The 7,623-nt window shown below is 43.1% G+C and overlaps 1 pseudogene; it reads left to right on the top strand.

Annotated features, from left to right (window-relative positions):
- The first annotated feature begins 5,796 nt into the window (after positions 1–5,796).
- On the top strand, positions 5,797–5,914 carry LOC146029774 (5S ribosomal RNA; annotated as a pseudogene).
- The last annotated feature ends 1,709 nt before the right edge of the window (positions 5,915–7,623 follow it).

Genomic DNA, 7,623 nt, shown 5'->3' with positions numbered 1-7,623 from the left:
TAATGTCAAATACTAGTCTAGGCTTGACATAGTCAAGAGGTCGACACCAGAAGATCGACATGCACTAGGCTGACATTGACAAAAGGTCATCATGCACTAGGTTGAAATTCTTGTTAATATCGAACTAGTACATGTCGACCTCTGACTGTCTACCTAGACATTGTCTGTGAGCCATCTAGATACCTTTTCTCTAGGCTAAACCAGTTGGGGGCCTGATGCTACTATAGGGAGACACACAGTGTGGGATTCCTCTACCAAGCTGGTCAACCTAGTGTTGGAATCTTATATTCTTAATTTCATGTAGGAACCCAATTCTTCCCAAAACACAAAACATTGAGCTACTGCTCCTCATGGATCCCATTGTGAATGAGCGCTCACTCCCGCTCTAGTAAAATAAAAATGAAGGATACACTGATTCACAGGAGTGTCGGAACTATGTGCATTCATTCCTATAGAGCTTCTCCTGAATGACTTCTCATTCATAAAGGGGCTCTAAGAGCATTCTTTCTTCTCATTTTAACCCTATTTAGTTCTTTCCACTGCGGAATGCCGGGTTTGCAGACGGAACTGCTGCAGAACAGGAGGATGAAATCCAAAGGGTATGCCTAGCGTACATCAACAAATGTAATTGAGTTGGACTCATTCTGAGTTATTTCCAACTTAACCTATGCACGCATTCTTTCTTGCCATGAGTTTGTTGGCGGGATGTTTGGTGTGCAAAGGTGTTACCTTCTACATCAGTGGTTCCCAACCTTGGTCCTCAAGTACCCCCAACAGTGCACGTTTTCCAGGTCTCCACACAGAATCACAAGTGACATAATTGACATAATTAGCTCCACTTGTGAATCTTTTAAAATGTGTCTGAATAATGAGTGCACCTGCCGGGTGACCTGGAAAACGTGCACTGTTGGGGGTACTTGAGGACCAGAGTTGGGAACCACTGTTCTACATGAATCATTATGGACCATTCATCTATTATGTTGTAGGATTTAACAGCATGGAGTTGGCAATAGTATTCTCAACAAATCTACCCCACATACTCTGAATGTACTCCTATCACCAGTTTCCTTCTATCTAAAACCCAGATTAAAATATATTGCTTACTGTACATTTTTGTTTCACTGGTGTGGCAATATGTAGTATTAAGGGCTTGATTTAGAGTTGCTCACATTTTTCTATGGATCTTGCAATGTTTGCTCTGTATATCTCAGCTGCTTCTACACTTAAAACTGAGAGAGTATAACTTGTCATATAGTACTTGTCTGTTCTCCAGGAAATTCTAGGTCACAGTTACTCAAAACTCCACTATTACAGGTCAGGTTTTAAGGATATCCATACTTGAGACTAGGGGTCAAATGTAATGCCGTCCGATTTCAATAGCTTTGTGGGATGCGAGCTGAACTTGTTTTCAATCACTTACAAGGCATGTTTTTTTCTTGTACAGATGGAGTAGCCTTTATCCATGCCGAACTCGGCTCACTTCTCACATGCTCGCGCTTCCTTTGCCGCGAATGGGGTGAGTGAGCATCCCACACACATCCATGCCTGTTTTCAACATGACTTGGTGAATGGCCCGCTGAGATGTATAGCTCTTGCGTGCCGGGGGGATGGATAAGCGTGGCTCCAACTGTATGTGATTGCGCCTTCAAAAAAAGTCTGATTTTGGCTAGAATCCCGCACAGCCGCCAAATTTGTTGGCATTACATTTGGTCCTAGATGTCTAAATCTCATTGACTGAGCTACTAATTAAATCACTTGTACTCAAGCAGGGATAGCCTTAAATCCTACACTGTAATTGCAGAGTTTGGGAGAATACATAATGTTCAATATGTCGGCATTATGATGATAGAGATAATGTAAACAGTACTATTCTTTGCTAGCCTTAACCATAGCCACATATAATTCTAATATTAACTGTAACCTAACCTTAACTGCAGTCTAATCCTAATCCTACTTGCAGCCTAACTCTAATCCTAACCCTACCTACAACCTGACCCTAACGGCAGCCTAACAGTAATCCTATATGTGGGCTATAGGCAAAGCAATGCACCGGGCCCCATAACTTCCTGCAGGGTCTCTCCACCTGCTGTCAGCCATCCAGCAATTACCATGCTTAAAGTTATTAACTGTTTGGCTGTAGGCTGGAAGAGAATGTTAACAAAGGGGGGTGGTCACTAGGGTGACCAAAAAGGGAACATGCAAACGGGTTTTTGGGGCACACTTGATGATAATGATAATTAGGTTTATGTGAAGAAATGATACATGGGTGGGATAAGACTTAACTTTTATTTCAAAAACTTATTAAAAAAGAGTGATATTTAAATCAGGTGCGAAAATGCACTAAACAAGACACTATTTATCCAATGAATTGTATGTGTAAATATCACAAGGTATAATATACGGTGAGTAACCTGTCAAAGAAAGAGAAGGTCCTTGATATAATTAGCAAAGTGGGCGCAATGACAAGATAAAAATACACATATACCTGTGTCAAAGTTCCCTGTAATTCGACAGAATTTGTTCAATTTGTATCAATATATAGAATTGTACAGGGTACAGGTATATAATTGTGGATGCTTGACACACCAAAAAATATATATATAATGGATTTAAGAGTGAAATATCAATCTGTCTCCGTCAATTATAATGGGAAATCACTACCCTAGAGTGGGAAGTAATATTAGAAGGTCACTACCTGACAGTATTCAAAGGTCACTACCTGACAGTAACAGGTAGTAACGGAGATTAGAGAGTATGAAAGATACACAAGCTACTAGAAGATATAGTAAAATTGAGCTTAGTCAAGAAGGTGATCTCCTGCCTGCAGTCTTAATTACAACACCCGGTATTCCCAGAGAGTCTCCCCAAAGGTACTAGCTGGGCCCATCACTGCTTAGCTGCTGAAATCGGAATGGGTTCAGGCGATCCAGTGTGGTATGGTAGTAATGTGTATTGGCATGGGAAGGGACACCAGCGTTTGATGCTCAGATGAAATGAGGTGCTTCTGCTGTCAGAGGCGCCGTCAGTAATCAACCCTGGTGCTTGCCTGCATTGCAGGGGGGATGAGTACGACGCGACTGATGAGAGAGCACTGAAATGAGAAGAATTCAGCAAAAAATGGTGGGCTGGTATCAATGATGCAATCTCCAACCTCTGCTGTCCACCATCCACCTTAGGTGTCCAATGGTGAATGAGAGAGTCAGGGATTGCTGATCTTACCCCAGAAAGGAAAAAGGAAAAATAATTGGGGCAGCACAACCAATGATGTTGTTGCTGGTGAGGTTGTTGCTGGTAATTGAATAAGATTATAACCAAATTGGCGGTGATTGGAAGATCCAAAAATGGTTTTCGGTTTGTATCCTCAAAAATGGTGCATCTTAGTTCCCATAAATGTCAGAGATTGGTAATTTCTGACAGGAGCTATTGTGTCACCTTGAGGAAGTTTTATTGCTGGATTGCCCAGTCTGTAGGCTATATAGACAGATATAGCGGTTACTTTCTGCTGTGTAAGAAAGCAGATCGATTGGACAGACTGGGTGGTAGATTCTGTGTTAATGTCCACAGAATATGAGGGAGGGGAAAAGAAAATCGGAGAAAAGTACAGTGTTAGGTGCCAATTACAGTCATATAAGCATACAGTTAGGATCAGAGATTGTTACTGTTCCCAGTAGTGGTATCTGTTGATATACAATTGGCATCATAATAGACAATGCAATATTATCCCAAATTTATAGTGTCAAGACGACAGTGCCCACAGCTATTTGCATGTTGTGTGTGGGTTTCAATTTGTAAAAATATTGTACACCAGATAAAGTAATACAGCAGTGTTATGTCCACAGTATAGTATCATGGTATTGTACACAAAATTGCCTGCAAATTGAGTAGTTTAATGTGCACAGAATTACTTAGCAGTAGTTATAAAGGTAATATCAGAAAAAGAAAAAGAAATTTCCGTGCACCTAGCACAGTAACAGCTGCAATCAGGTAATGCCGTGATAACTGTCGCTGCCTGTAATTACTGGTGGGGATAGGCAGGGTTAATTAGTAAGAGCTGACGCTGGTGGATTTTAGATGCTAATTTCAGCGATAAGTGCCCGGCTCACGGCACCGATTTTAGGGGGCCGTCAGTGGCGTACAGAGAGTTAATTAGTCGTCTGGTGGGTAAGGAGTTGCGGGAAGGCTAGGACAGTAAACTCCCCGGGGGGAGTGGGGGGAGAGACAGTACTTATCTTGGAAGATGCGGCGCCCGGCGCCAGTTGACGGGAGCCGCTGCTTCAGATGTCAGGTAGTGACCAGCATGAAAGACGGAGGCTGGAGGTGTGTCAGAGGCGTATCCTCACACGTGTTTCGCCTGTAGCTTTCTCAAAGGACGCGTCCTTTGAGAAAGCTACAGGCGAAACACGTGTGAGGATACGCCTCTGACACACCTCCAGCCTCCGTCTTTCATGCTGGTCACTACCTGACATCTGAAGCAGCGGCTCCCGTCAACTGGCGCCGGGCGCCGCATCTTCCAAGATAAGTACTGTCTCTCCCCCCACTCCCCCCGGGGAGTTTACTGTCCTAGCCTTCCCGCAACTCCTTACCCACCAGACGACTAATTAACTCTCTGTACGCCACTGACGGCCCCCTAAAATCGGTGCCGTGAGCCGGGCACTTATCGCTGAAATTAGCATCTAAAATCCACCAGCGTCAGCTCTTACTAATTAACCCTGCCTATCCCCACCAGTAATTACAGGCAGCGACAGTTATCACGGCATTACCTGATTGCAGCTGTTACTGTGCTAGGTGCACGGAAATTTCTTTTTCTTTTTCTGATATTACCTTTATAACTACTGCTAAGTAATTCTGTGCACATTAAACTACTCAATTTGCAGGCAATTTTGTGTACAATACCATGATACTATACTGTGGACATAACACTGCTGTATTACTTTATCTGGTGTACAATATTTTTACAAATTGAAACCCACACACAACATGCAAATAGCTGTGGGCACTGTCGTCTTGACACTATAAATTTGGGATAATATTGCATTGTCTATTATGATGCCAATTGTATATCAACAGATACCACTACTGGGAACAGTAACAATCTCTGATCCTAACTGTATGCTTATATGACTGTAATTGGCACCTAACACTGTACTTTTCTCCGATTTTCTTTTCCCCTCCCTCATATTCTGTGGACATTAACACAGAATCTACCACCCAGTCTGTCCAATCGATCTGCTTTCTTACACAGCAGAAAGTAACCGCTATATCTGTCTATATAGCCTACAGACTGGGCAATCCAGCAATAAAACTTCCTCAAGGTGACACAATAGCTCCTGTCAGAAATTACCAATCTCTGACATTTATGGGAACTAAGATGCACCATTTTTGAGGATACAAACCGAAAACCATTTTTGGATCTTCCAATCACCGCCAATTTGGTTATAATCTTATTCAATTACCAGCAACAACCTCACCAGCAACAACATCATTGGTTGTGCTGCCCCAATTATTTTTCCTTTTTCCTTTCTGGGGTAAGATCAGCAATCCCTGACTCTCTCATTCACCATTGGACACCTAAGGTGGATGGTGGACAGCAGAGGTTGGAGATTGCATCATTGATACCAGCCCACCATTTTTTGCTGAATTCTTCTCATTTCAGTGCTCTCTCATCAGTCGCGTCGTACTCATCCCCCCTGCAATGCAGGCAAGCACCAGGGTTGATTACTGACGGCGCCTCTGACAGCAGAAGCACCTCATTTCATCTGAGCATCAAACGCTGGTGTCCCTTCCCATGCCAATACACATTACTACCATACCACACTGGATCGCCTGAACCCATTCCGATTTCAGCAGCTAAGCAGTGATGGGCCCGGCTAGTACCTTTGGGGAGACTCTCTGGGAATACCGGGTGTTGTAATTAAGACTGCAGGCAGGAGATCACCTTCTTGACTAAGCTCAATTTTACTATATCTTCTAGTAGCTTGTGTATCTTTCATACTCTCTAATCTCCGTTACTACCTGTTACTGTCAGGTAGTGACCTTTGAATACTGTCAGGTAGTGACCTTCTAATATTACTTCCCACTCTAGGGTAGTGATTTCCCATTATAATTGACGGAGACAGATTGATATTTCACTCTTAAATCCATTATATATATATTTTTTGGTGTGTCAAGCATCCACAATTATATACCTGTACCCTGTACAATTCTATATATTGATACAAATTGAACAAATTCTGTCGAATTACAGGGACCTTTGACACAGGTATATGTGTATTTTTATCTTGTCATTGCGCCCACTTTGCTAATTATATCAAGGACCTTCTCTTTCTTTGACAGGTTACTCACCGTATATTATACCTTGTGATATTTACACATACAATTCATTGGATAAATAGTGTCTTGTTTAGTGCATTTTCGCACCTGATTTAAATATCACTCTTTTTTAATAAGTTTTTGAAATAAAAGTTAAGTCTTATCCCACCCATGTATCATTTCTTCACATAAACCTAATTATCATTATCATCAAGTGTGCCCCAAAAACCCGTTTGCATGTTCCCTTTTTGGTCACCCTAGTGACCACCCCCCTTTGTTGCCTTACAGTTTAAATACTGAACATTCCCTTGGGAGCACCACCAGCCAAACACTGCTACCATATATCCTTCTAATAAAAAGCAGTAATTATGCTGGTTACCTCTATCTAATACCCTTCTACTATTTGTTAACCAATGTAATTTTCAAACCAGTGCCAATCCCTTTCTCTAATCCACTGGAAGAGAATGTTCCCAGTAGCTCTGATTTCATGTAATTCACAACCAAAGCAGCCGGGCAGCAATCTCTACCAGCCTCACAAGAAACTCCAGAGGCACCAGCAAACCCCTGTTTGAAGGCCCCTAGAATTGAGGGGCCCTAGGGCAGCTGCCCAGTAAGCCCATGCGTTAAGATGGCCTTGGGCACATCCTGCCACTCGCACTCTGCTGTGTTGCTGCTTGGCATTGTAAGTCACCTCATGCTGTATTAAGTCACATAACGTACTGAGGTGCTGGAACAGCAAGAGAATTTTCTGTCCACAATATGTCACTTTACTCAAACTCTATTGCACATGCATCAAATAGCCAATGAAGTTTCTGTCGCAGCACCGGCTGAATGGCTGACAGAACCTGTCATTCAGTACACAGTAGAACTGAAGTGTATTTCTCATGAATTCAGAGCTGCAGTTGAGGATTAACACCTTGAGTGGTGGGTTTTACTGGGGCAGGACAAACCTACCAAGGCAGGTTTGTCCTGCCTCTGCAAAACCCACCACAGAACATAGGGTTCCCCCTCACCTCCGTTCTGGCATTTGTACGCCGGAGGCTGAGCTCCCCTGCCACAGCTGCCCCAGCCGCCATTCACAGCAGTGACCACAAGCGGCAGGCTCAGGAATGTTCGCGGTGGCTCGGGAGGACTCGGGCGCCTCAACTCCTGAGCGCTCCCGAGTCCTCCCGAGCCACCCTGCGGCAGTACAGCTGAGCCAGGAAAATTTCCAGGCATACCACCCAAAGGGTTAAATCATTTGGTGTGTAAGTCCTGCGGTAAAGACCATTTTTTTTTAGAATACTAATACTAATACGGTATCTGTAGGGGTGT

This window comes from Crinia signifera, chromosome 8 (genome assembly GCF_055691185.1).
Source record: "Crinia signifera chromosome 8, ASM5569118v1, whole genome shotgun sequence".
Taxonomy (NCBI): Eukaryota; Metazoa; Chordata; class Amphibia; order Anura; family Myobatrachidae; genus Crinia; species Crinia signifera.
The sequence above is the reverse complement of the archived record's forward strand: the minus strand, read 5'-3'. Positions and strand labels throughout refer to the sequence as shown.